Below are 18,592 nucleotides of genomic sequence, written 5' to 3' on the forward strand. Positions count from 1 at the left end.
CATGCGACGGAGTCAGCAAAAGCTTCCGGAATGTGTTAGGTAGAATTTTCTAGAGAAACAAAACCAGTAACACTCGTATATGTGTAAGAAGCATTTGTATCCAGGAAGCGGTCCAGCCCAGTCCAAATTAAGTCCATGGGTCCCATGCTAGCCGGAGCCTCTTCCAGACTCAGTGGAGGAGGCAGGCAGCCAAAGTGGGGAGCTGGGAGATCACAGACCAGTCTATGCAGAGTCATGTAGATCCAAGGAACATGGCAGGGCTCTACGGCTCTCAGGGTCGACAGGTCACATGGGCTACTATCCTCAAAGCCACCCAAAAAATCCAGGCCCCCAGAAAGGTAAAGAGGCACAAGAGCGAGAGTTCTCAGTGTCTGCCTTATAAAAAGACCACACCCCAAGGAGGCATCACCAGGCTATGACCTGATTAAGAGGCTGGACTCTACCCTGACCGCCATACAGGTACCATCAAGTTGACAAAAATTTAACCATCACAATCCTGAACACCAAACTAGTTGGGCTTCCTAGGTTGGTGAGAACTCTTAGAAAGGGTGCCTTGGGACCGGGGACTATTCTAGGGGGAAAAGACCCAAATTTTAAAATATTTTATAGAAACCTTTTTAACTCTTACATGGGATAAAAATAAAAGAGAAATTGTCCAGATGTGTGAGTTCATCAGCATGAGGTTACATTAATGTGCTAAGGGTACACAACCATGCAGCTACTGATACAGAAGATGGAAACCAAGGAATATGTCCCCAAATCCTGACAGGTGATGGGTCAATTCATCCCGTACCACAGTGGGTCCATGAGAGCAGGAATAGACCAAACTTGGGACAAATGCACTATTGCTGTTGAGAAACGTTTACAAGACGGGCCTTGGGGCCCTCTCCTCACCGTTGTCAGCTTGTGCCCCTGACTATCTTTTCTTTAAGAGTATCATTGGCGAAGAAGGGAAAAGGTTATTTAAAAGACAAAAAAGAAAGAAAAGACTGAAGTAGCTGTCAGAAGAAACACTGACGTTTGCTCTTAGTGAAGAGTAGTTAAAGTGAGTGGGAGACATGATGCAGTGAAAGCCTTCAACAGAAAATGTCAACAGAAAGCTCAGCGAGACAAAGGAGAATATTCTAAGCAGAAAAGTAAAAATATCTGGAGTTAGATCATCGAAAGGGAAGGACATGCTCACCATACCGTGAGCTGAACGAACTGAAGACCTGGAAAACATTCAAGCCTCAAGTTGTAGTATTGAAGGAGTCTCTGGGTAGAGTAGGAGCTCTGGTGGTGCAGTGGGTTACAAGTTACGCTGCTAACCACAAGGTGACAGTTTAAGGCCACCAGCTTCTCTCAAGGAAAAAGATGAGGCATTCTATTCACAGAAAGCTTTACAGCCCTGGAAATCTGCAGGGGCAGCCTACTCTGTCATACAAGTCTCTATAAATTGGAATAGACTAGACAGCAGTGAGTTTTGGTGGGGGTAAAATATTAAATCATGAAGGAAGCATAGAAAGAAAAAGGAAGGAATTCACAGACCCGCTATCCCTGCAAGAATAGGTCAGCGTGCAAACATTTCAATATAACACATGATCAGGAACCAAAGCTACCGAAGGAAGAATTCCAAGCTGCACTGAAGGCATTAGTATAAAAGGAGATTTAGGAATTGACAGAACACCAATAAAAATACAATCACATGTTATTGCATCACTAGTAGGACACACTGGTCTAGACCAATACATTTGGAAGACAGCTCCCTGGCCAATTAATGGGAAGAGATTCATATCTGTGCCGATTTCAGAGAAATATGACCAAATGGAATGCAGAAGTCATTTAGCAATATCATTAATATCACATGCAAGTAAAATTTTGTTGAAGATGATTCAGAAATGTCTGCAACCATCCAGGGACAGGAAGTTGTCAGAAATTCAGACCAGATTCAGAAGAGGACACTGAATAATGATTATTATTGCCAACCTCAGATGGATCCTGGCTGAAAGCAGAGAATACCAGAAAGCTGCTAAGTTGTCTTTTACTGATTATGTAAAGACATTCAACTGTATGGACCCTAAAAACTTATTGGTAAGTTTCAAAGAATGGACATTCCATGAATGGTAATCGTGTGCATGTGGAAGCTGTGCACAGGCCAAGAGGCAGTGATTTTGCTAGGTAGGCTTGCTAGGTTTGGGGAAGGGGAAGAGGAAACAATGGAACCCATTCTCAGCACAGTGGAAGGTGAAGGCCCATCTCCTTTATTGATAGCTTCTCATCAGAGGGATATATGCTTGGCAGAGAAGACACATTTCTTTATCAATAGCGACTTTTAAAAATTAATAGATTTCCAAGGGAACGAATTCCCAACATAAGGAGAAAGAGATGGGGAAAGGATGTGGGCAGAGAGGAGCAGAGCAGGTGCACAGCCCACCAGTGACTGAATTGACCCTTGGGGTGGCAGGAAGAACTGGGCCAGGGTCCTGGATGGGTAACAAGGATGGAGCATGAACCGTGGGTGCACACACACCATTGGGAAGGGGAAGTATGCTACACAATCCTGTCAATGGCAGGAAGTCTGTCACAAGTAGCATTGACACCAGTTAAGGTGACCATCTGTATAACCCATGCTTGAAAAACAGAGACAAAAATAAAATACCTCACTGTTATTCAGTGGATTTCAACTCCCAGCGATGCTACATGACAAGGTCGAACTACCTCTTAGCATCTCCAAGGCTCTAACTCCTTACAGGAGTAGAAAGCCTCACTTTTCTCTCATGGACCAGCTGGTAGTTTCAAACTGCTCACCTTGGAGTTAGTAGCCCAACGCATAACCAACAAGCCACCAGAGCTTGCAAAACTGGACAGTGTATAAGGAAGATCTGAGAATCATTGATGTTGACTTGTGGTGCTGGCATAGAATATTGAGGGTATTGTGGACTACAGAAAAGACAACCAGCTGTCTTGCCACGGTACGGCCAGAATGTTCCTTGTGAAGGAGAATGGTGAGAATTTGTCTCGCAGACTTTAGACATGCTATCAGGAGTGGCTAGTTCCTCAAAAAGACCTCACTTTTGCTCAAAGAGTGGACCAGTGATAGAGATGGACTGAGAGAGACAGCAGCTGCAGAGATAGGCTCAACATGGCTTCGAGGATGGGGCAGGACGAGCTGTCTTGTTGCCTATAAAGTCGCTATGAGTTGGAAAGACTCTACAAGACCTGGCAACACCAGTATCGGACCCTGGTGTAGGACACATCACTCAAACGGTACCTGTACTGATGTCAAGACTCAAAATGGAGGTGGCACGCAGCTTTCCACAAATGCAGGGCTCTTACATTTTATGCTTTGATGGAACTCTTAACACCACATTTTAGAATTAGGGTTTTTATTTTCTGTTTATTTTCTTGAAAGTAGCAAAAAGTGATTATAACCAACCAACACAGAAAGGAATTTATTAGGGGTTTACCCAGTCGCTTGTGAAATGAGTTCAAGCCAGAAGAAAACAATCCCATTACCATCACGTTGACTCTGAAGTCCAGTGGCCCTATAGATAGGAGAGAATTGCTCCAAAGGGCAGCCAGTTTCTTCTCCCCCCGTGGGCTTGAACCTCTGCCTGTACAGTTAGCAGACAAAGCTGGGGTGCCGAGTCTGACCACAAAACCAACCCACTGCCACTAGCTCCCTCTGCTTCGCAGGCCCCCTATGTCAGCTTTCCAAGGTGGTAAATCTTCAGAGGAGCAGCTGGTCTTAACCATCTCCCATGGACGAGCTGATGCTTTGAACCACCGACCTTGCAGTCAGCAGCCCAGCATTTACCAGACAGTACATCCAGGCTCCTAATAAATACACATAACTTAACAGTCACTTGTTTCAACCATTGTTTGGTAGATTTGGAATCCCTTGCAACTGCTAACACTCTGTAGTCACAGAACTTTACCTCAAAAGGAAGCGTTTAAGCAGCTACGACCCATCCCAAGCATCCAGCAGTCACTAATCTGTTATCTATCTTGATAGATATGTCAATTTTATGTATGAATGAAATTATAAATGAAATCTGGCTTATTTCTATTAGCAAAATTCGCTAAAGGTTCAGGTTGTATCATGTATCCCTGCTTCATGCCTCTTTATGGCTGAATAATACTCAATTGTGTGGTGTATTGAGTGAAAATTACTTGGTATGGCTTCCCTGTCCTTGCCTTTGTAACTCCCACCAAAAGATTAGGTAGGCAGATATAAATAGGGTGTGTAAAACACCAATCGAAGGAACGGGTGAGTTTGCCATTGCACTGGATATGTAAGTAAGCCATCTTGAAAGCAGGGAGAGGGAACACGCAGTTGACTTTCAAGAAAGCAGCTCCGTCAGCGGGAAGCGTGTGAAATCACTGTGGAGGCAGCAGAGGCACCAGGGGCTGCGGCACCACAGATGTGAGATAGGGCAGAGGAGCCGTGCGGAAACCATGAGGCAGAACACAAAAAGCAGCACGGAGAACGTGAGGCCGGTCAGAAGAGCCACTTTGTGCCGATGAGAATGACCATGAGGCAGACAACTGGCCTCTTGGTTCACGAAACAAAGCAGAGGCCGAGAGAGTTCTGAGCGTCATTATGGCTAACGAGGCATCGCAGACGAAAGAACTGTAGCCTTAATATTGTGTCGCCTGTTATCTTCCTTAATAAATACCATGATCATGAGTACTGTTCGTGAGTTCTGTGGGTCTGTTTCATTGAATCGCCAAACCCAGTGGAGAAGGAGAATTGTGCTTAGGTGCCACCAAGTTGGTTCTAGTCCACAGAGACCCTGTACACGACAGGGTGAAATAGCGCCCGGTCCTGCCTTCCTCACAATGGGTCCTAGGCTGGAGCCCATTGTTGGCAGCCTCTGGGTCAATCGACCTCATTGAGGGCCTTCCTCTCATTTGCTGCCCCTCTACTTTACCAAGCATTATTCACTTCCCCAGGGACGGGTCTCTCCTGATATGTTCAAAGTACACAAGATGAAGTTTCCCCATCCTTGTCTCTAGGTAGCAGTCTAGCTTTATGATATTTTACACCATCTGATATCACCTTTCACCCACATTTCTGTAATATTTTCCCCTGTAGAGGTGGTGTTTGTAAAGTGATCATTGTGATCAGTTCTGTCTTTTCCCCTGTCTCCCCCCACCTTCCCCCCACTCTCCTGGTATCACTACTCTCATTAATGATTCTGAGGGGCTTATTTGTGCTGGATTTTTGTGTGTCAAGAGCTCTTATCTGTATCAGTGTACCTGCTCTGGTCTAGCCAGATTTGTAAGATAGAACTGGGGTCATGATAGGGGGTGGGGTGGTGGTGGTGGTGGGAGGCATTAAAGAACTAGTGGAAGGTTGTGTGTTTCATTGGTGCTATACTGCACCCTGGCGGGCTCACCCGTTCCTTGTGAGCCTTCTGTGAGGGGATGTCCAATTGTCTACAAATGGGCTTTGGGTCTCTACTCGGACCCTCCTCATTTGCATTGAAATGCTTGTTTGTTCTGGGTCTTCTGATGCCTGATATCTGATCCTACTGACACCTCATGATCACAGATTTGGTGTGCTTCTTCCATGTGGGCTTTGTTGCGTCCCCACTAGATGGCCACTTGTTTATCTTCAAGCCTTTAAGACCCCAGACACTATATCTTGTAATAGCCAGTCACCATCAGCTTTCTTCACTACATTAGCTTATGCACCCATTTTATCTTCAGCAATCGTGTCAGAAAGGTGAACATCACAGAATGCCAGGTTATTAGAACAAAGTGTTCTTACATTGAGGGAGAATGAGTGCATCAGTTTCTTCACCAACACCACAGTTCAAATGTATTCTTTATTCTTTCATCTTTCTTATTCTGTACCTAATGTTCACCTGCACGTGAGGCTGTTGAAAATACCATGGCTGAGGTCAGGTGCACACACTTTAATCATCAAAGTAACATCCCTGCTTTTCAACAATATAGACAGGTCTTGTGAAGAGATCACCCAATGCAAAATGTCTTTGATCTCTTGAGTGCTGCTTCCGTGAGCATGGACTGTGGATCCACGCAAGACAAAATCCTTGACAACAATCTTTTCTACATTTATCATGATGTCACCTATTTGTCCCATTGTGAGGATTTTGGTTTTCTTTACACTGAATTGCATCCATGCCAAAGGCTGAAATCCTTGATCTCTATCAGCAAATGTTTCAAATCCTCCTCACTTTTACCAAACAAGGTTGCGTCATCTTCATATCCAAGGTGAATAACCTTTTCTCTAATCGTGATGCCACATTCTTCTTGATATAATCCACCTTCTCTGATTATTGCTCAGGAAACAGATTGAATAAGCGTAATAAGAGGGTACACTCTTGGCATATACACCTTTTCTGATTTTAAACCAGGCAGTATTCCCTTTTTCTGTTTGCACAATTATGTCTTGATCCATGTAAATATCCACATGAGCACAATCGAGTGTTCTGGAATTCCCATTCTCCTCAAGGTCACCCATAGTTTGTTATGTTTCACATGTCACATATCTTGGCATAGTCAATCAAACACAAGCAAACATTTTCTGGTATTTACTGATTTGGGCCAAGATTCATCTGACATCAGCAATGATATTCTTTGTTTCAGGTCCTCTTCTGAATCCCACTTGAACTTCTGGAAGTTCGCTGTCAATGTACTGCCACAACCATTGTTGGATGATTTTCAGCATACTTTCTTTCAGCTTAAGATATTCTAAGGGTGTAACATTATAATGTTATGCTTTGTCTTCTCAAGGACCCTTTGAAATGTTCTGTTCTGCTCCTTAGGTTCATCATTTCTTCCATTCACCTTTTTTACACTACTATTAAGAGAAAGTTTCAGACTCTTCTGACATTCAATATGATCTTTTCTTTTTTTCTTGTCTTTTAAAAGATCGTTTGCTTTCTTCATGCATGATGTTCTTGGTGTCCTCCCACAGCTCATCAGATCTTCCGTCATTAGTGTTCAATGCAACATATATGTCCTTGAGATGTTCTCAAATTTCAGGTGGGATGAACTCAAGGTCACATTTTGGCTCTCATGAACTTGTTTTCTTCAGCTTTACCTGAATTTACATATGAGCAATTGATGATCTGTCCTGCTGCCTGCCCCTCACCTGGTTTCAGCTGCTCATGTTGAGTCTCTCCATCATGTCTTCCCACAGGTAGAAGCAGAGCGCTATGGGGAAATTGGTTGGTGTCAGAATAGGATGAAGAAGCATGGAAGGTGGGGGTCATGCCTGACCTCTGCTTTATGGCTAGATGCCTTGGACTGGTGTGTAGTTAGATTCCCTTTCTTTGTTGTGTAGCCACAGGAGGGCAGACGTGCTCATTTACATGAGTATACCATGTTGTTTATGTTTGTTTCATTCATCAGTTGATAGACATTGTTATTGTCAACATAATTTCCTTTTCAAAGATCTATTATTAGAAGACACATCAGTCACCTTGCACATTTACTTATGGGTTGTATTCTTGGAGAGGCCAGCTCATATGCCTACTTTCGGCTATGGATATTTCCTCGTGGCTGGAGAGAAGTGAGGTCCTATTGCGATGACTATATGAAGTTGAGGAGGAGGGTGCTTGTTAAAAGGCATACATAATGAACACAACAAATTAAATTTAAGAATTGATAATAATGTTGAGTCCCTTACACATTATATTTAGCAGAACCTCTCCCAGGTTTCTAGGGAGTTGATGGTATTCTGTCTGAGTGTATATTTTTATAGTGATCATTGACATATACTCAGTGGCTCATTCAAATGGAATTTTGACTGTGGGTAATGCATCTTTAAGTATTTAAAAAAAGGAAGATCAAACAACTTACAAAGAATGGCGATGACACATAAACTGCATCTGTCTAGAAAAGAATCAGCCCAAAGGTGAGCCTGGAAAGCAACTGTGGATCCTTTGTCTCTTCTTGAGATAAGAATTATGTAAATAATTTCAACAATGGGAAGAGTCAGCTGAAAACCAGGGAATCCTGTGCAGCTGCTGTGTGGTAAACAGCTGTGAGACTTCATTGGCTTCCCTGAGGGAAGAGTACTTTAACTCACTGGAACTGATCAAAAGAAGAATGAGCTGACTGCTACAGGAAATGTTCAACAGGGCAGATGATGCTCTATCATAGTAATGAAGACTCCTCAATTTTGAGAGAACTCTGCTTCTTGCCAGCTGAACAAGTCTGGAAGTCAGAAGAAAGCCGGTTATGGTGTCCTCACGTATTTACCAGTCTTTTAAAAATGACATGTGCTTCAAGCTTGTTTTTTAAAAAAAATTCAATACTAATCACATATATTCCTGGGGTGAGTCCAGGTAATATGGCATGGGCCAAACCCAATCAAGGGATACATATGGCAGCCAACTAAATAGGAGAGGGAAAGAAAGAGAAAGAGAGAGAAAAAAACACTTGGGTAGTGGGGGGAGCAGGGCACTAACCCACCCAAGGGGAGAGTATTGTTTATGTCTCCACAGGAGAGGGAAAGGGAGACCAGTCTTCAACCCAATGCCCCAAGACATGCAGCACATACCAGGGAACCAATGGAGAAGTCTGTGGGGCCAGCTCCAATCCCAACTACATGGTCACCCGTACAAGAATGCACTTCAGAGGACAGCACTGAAGCTACAGCTCAGGGAGAGGGGCACGTCATCTGATTAGAGCACACAGGAGAAAGGAAGAGGGATGCAGAGTGAGGGGAACACATGCTGGTCTACCAATCCCTGAGGGCGATATTCCTGCTCAGAGCAGACAATGCATAGAGAGGACCATAGAACCGGCCCACGACAGGACACAACGTCCCTTACTGAACCATAGCACTACGGGGGACAATACCGGAGACACAGTGCTGGAATCATGTCTAATCTGACCCCATCACACTGGGGCGAAACACCAAGGGCTTACAACAGAGCAGCAAGGGGGCAAAGTGATGAAATCCCTGGGGAATACCAGAAATAGACTTTGGAGAAGGAGTGTGGCACCCATCAGACTCGACTGGGAAACACTCCTAAAGGCCAACAAACAGACCGTGAACTATTTATAGGCTTTTCCATTTCGGTCAGTGGCTTTCTTTTGTTGTTGTTATTTTGTTTTGGGTTGTTGTTATTGTTTTGTTGGTTTTGACTCTCTTTGCCATTTTGTATGGTGTTGGCTTTTTTTTGCTCTTATTATCTGCATGTCTATCTAGATAAGATAGGAAGGATAACCAATTTGAAGACAAAAGGAACGACACCAATGGTTCTGAGTGGATATGGGTGAAGGGGAGGTGGGAGAAAGGAATCGGGGAAACCAACCCAGGAACAAGAGAACAACAAGTGAACAAAAATCACTGGAGAGAAGGATGTAGGATGCCTAGTAGGGCTTAATTAAAGGCAACGTGGAAAGTAAAAAGAAATAGAGGAAAGAACCAGGAGGCAAAGAACATGTATAGAGGTCTAAATACAAGCATGTACATATGTAAATATATTTATAGATAATTAGAGGGTAATAGAGCTATGTACTTATATCTATATGTTAAGAATTAAGGTTGCAGATGGACATTGGGCCTCTACTCAAATAGTCCCTCAATGCAAGAACACCTTGTTCTAATAATCTGGCATTCTGTGATGCTTACCTTCTTAATATGATGGCTGAAGACAAAGTGGGTGCATAAGCAAATGTGGTGAAGAAAGCTGATGGTGCAGGCTATCAAAAGATATAGCAACTGGGGTGTTAAAGGCTTGAAGATAAACAAGCAGCCATCTACCTGAGAAGCAACAAAGCCCACATGGAAGAAGCACACCAGCCTGTGTGATCATGAGGTGTCAATGGAATCAAGTATCAGGCATCTAAGATTCAGAATAAAATCATTCCTAAAGTGAAGGGAGGGTGGGGCATAAAACGGAGACCTAAAGCACATCTGTAGACAATTGGACATCCCCTCACAGAAAGGTTGCAAGGGAGATACGAGCCACTCAGGGTGCAGTATTGCACTAATAAAGCACATAACTTTCCTTTAGGTCGTTAATGCTTCTTTCCCCCCACTATGACAAATCGGATTAGACCAGAACAAGCACACTGCTATAGATAAGAGACCACAACACAGGGAATCCAGGATGGATAAACCCCTCAGGGTCAACAACGAGAATAGAGATACCAGGAGGATAAGGGGAAGGTAGGGGGAGAGAGGGGAACTCAATCACAAGGATAAAAACATAACACCCTCCCTGGAGGATGAACAACAGAAAAGTGGGTGAAGCACAACAGAGGATGATGTAAGGTAGGAAAATAGTAATCTATACCTTATCAAGGGTTCATGAGGGAGGGCAGCCGGGGGAAGGAGGGGTAAAATTAGGAGCTGATACCCAGGGCTCAAGTAGAAAGAAAATACTTTGAAAATGATGATGGCAGCATATGTGCAAATGTGCTTGACACAATGGATGAATGTATGGACTGTGATAAGACATGTAAGAGCCCCCAATAAAGTATTTAATAATAATAATAAAGTTCAACAAAAATACTTACTGGCAGGGGAGACACCATGATCAGGAAGGTGGTTTTTCCAGGGCGAGGCTCATCCATTGCACTGCGGGTGTGCTGACCCCTGCGATTTCCCTAATGCGGGGAAACTCAACGGCATAATTTGTGGTAGTGGGGGACTGCATACTCTCCCCTGTAAAAAAAAAAGTTCAACAATAAATATGATTAAAGGTGGAAGCATTTGCTTGACTTAGTCTTTTGTAATGGAATTATATTTATAACCCATACAAAATATATTTTAAAAATTTTTGTTAAAATTAAAAATCAGACTTGTCAAAATGAATTACAAAAGCCTTATGTATATATATATATATATATATATATATATATATATATATAAAATTTCAATTAAAATACACTGATTTTCACACTTACATCGAATCAATGCTGACTCCCAGCAACCTGCTGTGGGGTCCTGAGACTGTAATTGCTAACCAGAGGAGATAGCCCCATCTTTTTTCCAAAGGGCTGCTAGTAGTTTTGAACTGATGACCATGCAGATTGCAGTCCGTTGTGTAACCACTCCACCACCAGGGCTTTAGGAGCTTATAATACAAATGTCATGCATAGTTAATTCATCAGACTGTTTGTTGAGCACTTGCTGTGTATAAGCCCAGTGGTATTTAAATGAGTCAACTTGGACTGTTTAAAGAAAGCTTCCCAGAGAAAGGACAATTGCCATGAATATTGAACCATAAGGAAGGTGAGGTCATTCAAAACAGACGGAAGAACACGTTCAAGATAATGATTATGACATGTTTGGTGGGCTACATAAAACCTGATGCTGTGTAGTAAAATGTATGTGGAAACAGCATAGGGGCCCCATCGGCCTCCACTAGCTACAGAAATCAGAGGAAGAATCCAGCTCCACTCCAGGCCAAGGCCTACTGGCATGAGACCGACGTCAGACATGGCCGACCTCATCCTTCTTTTCTCTCTTCTGACACCAACAGTGCCGCCCACAGAGTGTGACATTGATTTTGGTTCCATATTCCACTGCAACGGCGACCCAGAACTCACAGGCAGCACTCACCACTGCGAGGGCAAATTAGAGATAGGAGCATGCTACTACAAGTCAGGACCATAAAACAGTAAGGCTACAGTCTTCAGTCAATGTCAGCACCTCTCCTCAGCCGGAAGCCAAGTCTTTTTCTGGTTCTTATCTATCAGCCATGTGGTTCTTTGGCTTCTGCCTGCATGGGCCAGGAAGCCCATCCACTGCTCAGCCTTACAGTTTCATAGCCTCAAAGCTACTCCTTTGCTTTGTCTGGCGATCTTCATGCCTGGGCTTTTGATCTCCGTGGAGCCTGGTTTCTACAGCCGGTGACATTTCGGAGACCTTGGAAGAAGAGCATGTTTGAGATCCCTATCTGGAGGCTGAAAGTAGAGATCCAGCAGCTGCAAGGCGGGGACCTTGGAAGAGAGCAAAGGAGTCAGGAGGAGATGAACGACCGGAGCAAGGAGACTATGAGACAGAATAGAGCAGTGCCAAGACTATGAGCCTGTGAGGCAGAGCAACGAGGCTGGCTTCCTAGCCCATGGAGACAGAGGCCAACGGACCATGTGGCCGAGAGGCTTAGGGCCACAAAGAGACTTGGCTGCGGAGAGACACTGCTGTGGACCAATGACTGTACCATTTTTATTGAACCTGACTTAAGATAACTTCCCTAGTAAATTCCTGTAATTGTGAGTTTTGTCTGCAAGTTCTCTGTGACCATTCTGGGTGAATTATTAAACCCAGTAGAGAAATAGTAGCCCTGGTGGTGTATTCGTTATGAATTGGGCTGTGATCCATAAGATCAACAGGTCAAAAACACCAGCCTCTCTGCAGGAGAAAAACAGGACTTTCTACTCCTGTAAAGAGTTACAGTCTTGTAAACTTACAAGAGCAGTTCTATCCTGTCCTACAGGGTTTCTGTGAATTGGCATTGACTGGACTGCAATGAGCTGTTGTTTCGAGTAGAGAAAGAGAGTGCCTTGGGAAAAATGACTGATGTCACAATAGGTAAAGAAAGATGGCAGACACATGCCTATAACCTATGCCTCATGGCAATAGAAAAACCAGAGGAGGTCTGATAAGACATCATTTCTGCAGGTGATGACTTAGGAACTGATAAAAGCTAGTCCATACATTGGGCCTCTACTCAAGTACTCCCTCAACACAAGAACACTTTGTTCTAATAACCTGGCATTCTGTGATTCTCACCTTCTAGACACGAATGCTAAAGACAAAATGGGTACATAAGCAAATGTGAAGAAAACTGATGGTGCCTGGCTGCTAAAAGATATAGTGTTGTAAAGGCTTGAAGTTAAATAAGCAGCTATCTAGCAGGGAAATAATAAAGCCCACATGGAAGAAGCACATGAGCTTGTGTGATAATGAGGTGTCTATAGGATAGGATCAGGTATCAGGCATCAGAAGACCCAAAACAATCATATCGTTGAGAATGAGTAGGGTTAGAGTAGAGACTCAAAGTTCAACTGTAGACAATTGGACATCCCCTCATAGAAGGGCACAGGAAGGGAGGAGTCAGCCAGAGTGCAGTATAGCACTGACGAAACACACAATATTGCTCTAGTTCTTTAACACTTCCTCCCCGCCCCTATCATGACCCCAGTTGTACCTTAGCTTCAGCTAGACCAGAGCATGTACAGTGGTACAGATAAGAGCTCTCATCACACAGAATCCAGGACAGATCCCACCACTCCCGACCCCAGGAACAGCAATGGGAGTAGTGATAAAAACAGAGAGGTGCTGATACCAAGGTCTCACATAGAAAGAAAATGTTTTGAAAAGGATAATGGCAACATATGTACTTGGTACAATTGATGTATGGATTGTTATAAGAGCTGTAAGAGCCCACAATAAAATTATATATCTATATATATAAAGAGCAAGTCTAAAACAGTAATTTATTGAAGTTGACCCCAAAACCCATTGCCATAAAATCAATTCCAAATCACAGTGACCCTTAGAGAGGGTTTCCAGGACTAAATCTTTATAGGAGCAGGGGGATCAAGCTCTCTGTCTTGAAGAGGCTGCTGGGTTTGAACTGATAGCCTTGCAGCTGACAGTTCATCATATAGCCCATCTAACGACCAGGACTCCTTTTAATTGAGGTTAGAGAATGCACTTGGCCTTCTATAAACTGAATGTTGATTACTCCTGCTATGGTCACGAAAGCCACAGAGTATACTCCTTACTTTCAGGTAGACTTAGAAACTATTTCGGTGGGGAAAGAGCAGGCATGATATATACAGTGACAGTGGAGAAGATATATTAGGAAAACCCCATATTATAGCCTTTTCTTGCTAAAAGGAGACAACTCAGATACTTCATTCAGACTCTGAAACGAGGACCAACCAATTTAGTGGTGATTTCTTTACAATTAAGTTATGGTTTCAAGGTCAGCTTCTATTTTTCCAGTTTATATTTTATGAATGATTATCAGTAAAATCATAGACTTTTTAGATGTCTTAAACTTTATAGGTATTAGACAAAATGTTTTGGAAAATATGTACTAATAAATTAATATTGGCTTTAAGGAGCTCTGAGTGGCATAGTGGATTTTGCATTGAGTTGCTGACCACAATGTTGAAGTTTCAAACCCTGCAGCTACACTGTAGGAGAAAAAGGAGGCTTTCTGTTCCCGAAAAGATTTATAGCGTCGGCAACCCTCACAGGAAGTTGACCCTGTCTTTTTATGGGTTGGAATCAACTTGAAAGCAGTAAGTCTGAGATTTATACTTAGGGTATATGTTGTGTGCCTTTATAGTGTGTTTTATAATGTATTATGTATTTAGCCATCCAAAAGAATATGCAAAAATGGTAATTATTTTAATGATAGACTCAAACTGTTAGAATGTTTTATGAGATTAGTTAGTAAATTATTGAGTATTACCTTAGAAAAATGGGCCTAAATCCTTGAGTAAATATTCATTGAGTTCAATAATTAGATTTTCTTCCCAATTTACAGAATGATCATTTTGTGGAGAAAGTTGAACATTATAATTTAAAGAGGTATCATTATTGAAATAAAATGATCTTAAATTGTGATTAAACTTTTGACTGTCCTCAGTTTATCAAAAATTAAAATTCTCTTTGCTTTGAATTATGTTTTCAACACTGCCTGGAAATACATTTTCATTAGTAGTAGGAGGAAATAAAGCAGCAATTTAATTTAGTTAAAAATTATTTTCACAGCAATTTAATTTTGAATTGGATAAAGGATAGCACTCTTTTAAAAGAGAAATTAATATGAAACCTCTGCAAGATTTTAATGGTAAAACATTAAAGAAAGTAATAATAGTTATGCATCTTTTTTGTCATAGATCTTTTGATGTGAAATCTGGGGAAACCAACTATGGATTCCTTTAAAACAATAATATCAAACACAAACAGAAAGCATGTGAAGTAGATAATAGGCATGTCTAGCCTTTTTAGATTTTGCTGTTCTACTGCCGCCAATACTCATCTAGGAATCGGTCTGATCCATGCATCGCCCACTAATTATTCTTTTGCTCTACATGTTGGGAAGGCTGATCCCTGCAGCCTTTGGACCTCAGTCTGCTTCTGAAAAGCGTATGGCAGATTTTCATAATGGTCGCTCTGGGTACATTAGAAGGCAGCCAAAGGCCAAAGGCAGAAGGGAGAACCACCCCGTTTCCTTTCTCAATTGTAGTATTTGCATCTTCTCTCTGTCAGTCCTAAAAACAACAACAAGCACACTGCCAGGCAGTTTATGCCCACCCAAGTGACCCTGTAAGACAAGGTAGAACTGCCCTTGTGAGTTTCCGAGATGGTTACTCTTTACTCCTCCTGGCAAGCAGCTGTTGGCCTTGAACTGTTGACTGTTGGTTTTGGTCGACAGACCAATGAGTAACCATTATGCCATAATGCCTTATATGTTGCCATGATGCTGGAAGCTACGCCACCAGCATTTAGAATCTAAGCAATGCCACTCATGGTGGGCAGGTTTTAGCAGAGCTTGTAGAATAAAAGATTAGGAAGAAAGAGCTGGCGATCTATATCCAAAAGTAAATCAGTAAAAACATGATGGAACCCCACAGAATATTGTGTAGTGCTGATATAGGGCTGGAAGGTGAGCGCTTTGGTTGGAAGGCACTCAAATTTGTGACCGTGGTCATAAAAATTGACCCTAACATACCAACCCCTGCAAAGAAAACGCGGGACTGGATGACAGTCCATTCAGTTCACGTGGGGTCATCACTGTATGTTGGAACTGATTAGCCGGCCACTAACAGTAGTACAGTTCCAACACCTAATGGACAGGCGTGACATGGTCCCACCCTCTGGTCGGTGACACTACCCCTGGGTTTTGCTACACGTCCTCTTCCACCCAGAGGTAGAGGCGGCTTCATATTGTTAATTAGCTCTTGGTTTCCTTGCTGTTCCCCGTTCGACTTCTCATTTCTTTCATAAACTGTATAACTAATTTCATGCATTACATACATTCTGTTATAATAATTGAAGTACTCTTTCCCCTCCTAATTTCTTTTTCTTCCTCCAAATCCTATAAGGAGGGAAAAGCAAGAGGTGATATGGCTGGTAGAAAAAGAAACCTCAGCATGTGAGATGAATAGAATTAAGATGAGATGGCATTTTAAATATTAGAACAGTGTACACTGTCTGACAAAGGAATAGTCTTGTCCTGCCAGAAGGAGGTCATAGGTGACGGGAAAGCTTCTTTTTATCTTCAATCATGATGGCTTCCATGCTTTTGAGATAACTGCCAGTCTTGGTCTGGGGCCATTTGAGAATTTTATCAGGGCAGAAACCATGTCCTTTTGGGTAACTCCTTCCAGTGCAAAGGGTCTTTGATGCTATTATGGGGAGAGAGTTCTCTTCATTCCTGGAATGAATGTTAAAGATAATGATCTATCTTGAGCAGTGTTACAGAGGCCAAATGAGGGCAGCATATGCCCAAAGCCACGCTGGTACTAGCACCGTGATTCTACTGAAAGAATGTTGGAGGCCTGGTCCCGGAAGAAAGAGGTCACTACTGATGTTAAATGGGAACAACTTATTTCTATTTCCAGACTTAAGGTCTGTGTCTGAGACAAGACGAGGGAGGAAAAAATCCAAAAACAATTTAGACTGTTTTTGAATTAAAATTGCTATTGTTTTTTATATTTTTGATAATTCTGAGAATAGGGGTATTCGGCATCCAGGTGCAAGCTAAATCAGTAGGATGGGTCCAGAAAGTCCTCCGAACACAGGCGGGTACATGCTACATCAGCAGTTTTATGGTTTCTCTCTCCTATCATCAAGTTTCCAGTACAGAAAAAAAAATGAAGCAAGACATGTAGCAAGATTTTCTCGTAGAGAGAAAGTCAGTATTTTACAGATAAAAATATTCAGTTTTCTAAATGCCAAGATAGTGAGTCTAACATTTTTAGAACTAATGAGAAGAGATCTGGCATCATCAGGTATCAACGAAAGACCAGTTGTCCCTCACATGAGAAAACCTTCACAATTCAAGAAAACATAAACGAATGGAGGAAATCGACGACTATTGTATAACTCTATTCAAACACCCATAGCTAAGACACACAGAAGTGCTAATAAGTCAGCTATAACACAGATGTAGCAGGAAAAGGTGCATTTATTATTTGAGGTTTTAAGGGTGTTTTTTAGTGTATTTTTGGATATATTTTCCTGGGGATGATTTGAAATGCTGATTTATTCTGCTGCTTTGGTTTCAGTGGGCTCTGAAGTCCTTAGATAATTTAATGACCTTATTAGCCATTTTTTCCTAGTGCTTTACCATACTTTCTATTGTTATTCTTCCTGTCCTAACGTGTCACAGTCTCTTGTGATATCATAAGCGTGTGCTTTGAGACACTTTTAGCAAACCATTTTACTTACTGTACTATGATTCACCATAGAATAATAATAATTAAAAAACCTATAAAGACAAGATATTGCTGTAATTTATTTAAGATACTCTAAAAGCTCTGGGAAACGTTGTTTTTGCAACTTTAAAACATGAATATTTATTGCAAGTTCCAAAACTTATAATTTGATATTGCCTGAAATCATCTAGATAGCTATATTATCTATATATGAAAACATAGCAAAGATTTCCTTTGGCTGGAGGGTTTTAATTAAATAAAAATAATTTATATTTTATACATTTTATACTATAGTATAGGTAATTTACACTATAATTTCATTGTAAATTCTTGTTCTCATCCCTTTGGAATGAAAAGAAAGGACCAAAGCCATAGGTGTCTGTGAAGGGCCACTCTTCCCAGTAATTGTCGTCCTGGCCTCAGGGTGGCACCAAAGCGCAGGAAATCAGTCCTCTCTTGAAGGACCATGTGCTTTCTGAATTGCAATTCAAAGCAAAGTACAAAAAAGAAACATTAAAAAAGAAAGAAAGAAAAGCAAAATGAACAAAAGGCCATTGGTTTTGCCAAAACTTTTCTACGGTGCAGGTTTGGGATGAGGGGGATGGGCCCCTTTGGAGGATGTTTCCTCTGGTATGAAGGCCTACACATTTGTCTTGTTTCCTTTGATTTAAGACTCTTCCCGTCACTTATTCCTCAAATTATTTGTCCCTTGCCCAATGTTCTTTTTGCCAATTTATTTCTACTCATGTTACAACAGAGAGAAGGCGCTGCCGTAAGACAAGATCTGCTTGGCCTGATCATAACAGATTTATGTCTGCCTAACACCGAAAGACAGCGTTTGCAGACGGCCGAGGAGAAGGCTCCGATGGAAGGAAACATGTATCCTGCGATCTAATGAAATGCCTTTGAGGGGAGAACTCACTCATTTTATAATTTCTGACAGAATCGAAATTTGGAATCTAATCTGACACTATAATAAATCTTACTTACGATGGAGGGCATCAATCTCTGCTGTTGTTTTATATTTCTCATTGGCAGAGGAGAAGCAGCTAATGTGTGATTTCAAATTAAAGCCCCTCTCTGTGTGAAACACCACGTATCAAACCTCTTGGATTGTTTTTTGCTATGTATTGAAGGGAAATCAAATAGTGGTAAGAAGTGCTTCTTTTCCTTCAAAGATAATCAGGATCCAGTTGGAGTGAGAAAATATGGT

The 18,592-nt window shown here is 41.9% G+C and overlaps 1 non-coding gene across 1 annotated transcript; it reads left to right on the plus strand.

Annotated features, from left to right (window-relative positions):
• Window positions 1-10,480: 10,480 nt before the first annotated feature.
• LOC142449362 (U1 spliceosomal RNA) lies at window positions 10,481-10,639 on the plus strand. The gene has a single exon (XR_012784557.1). It is a non-coding gene; the product is annotated as a U1 spliceosomal RNA (small nuclear RNA).
• The last annotated feature ends 7,953 nt before the right edge of the window (window positions 10,640-18,592 follow it).

Source organism: Tenrec ecaudatus, chromosome 5 (genome assembly GCF_050624435.1).
Source record: "Tenrec ecaudatus isolate mTenEca1 chromosome 5, mTenEca1.hap1, whole genome shotgun sequence".
Lineage (NCBI taxonomy): Eukaryota > Metazoa > Chordata > Mammalia > Afrosoricida > Tenrecidae > Tenrec > Tenrec ecaudatus.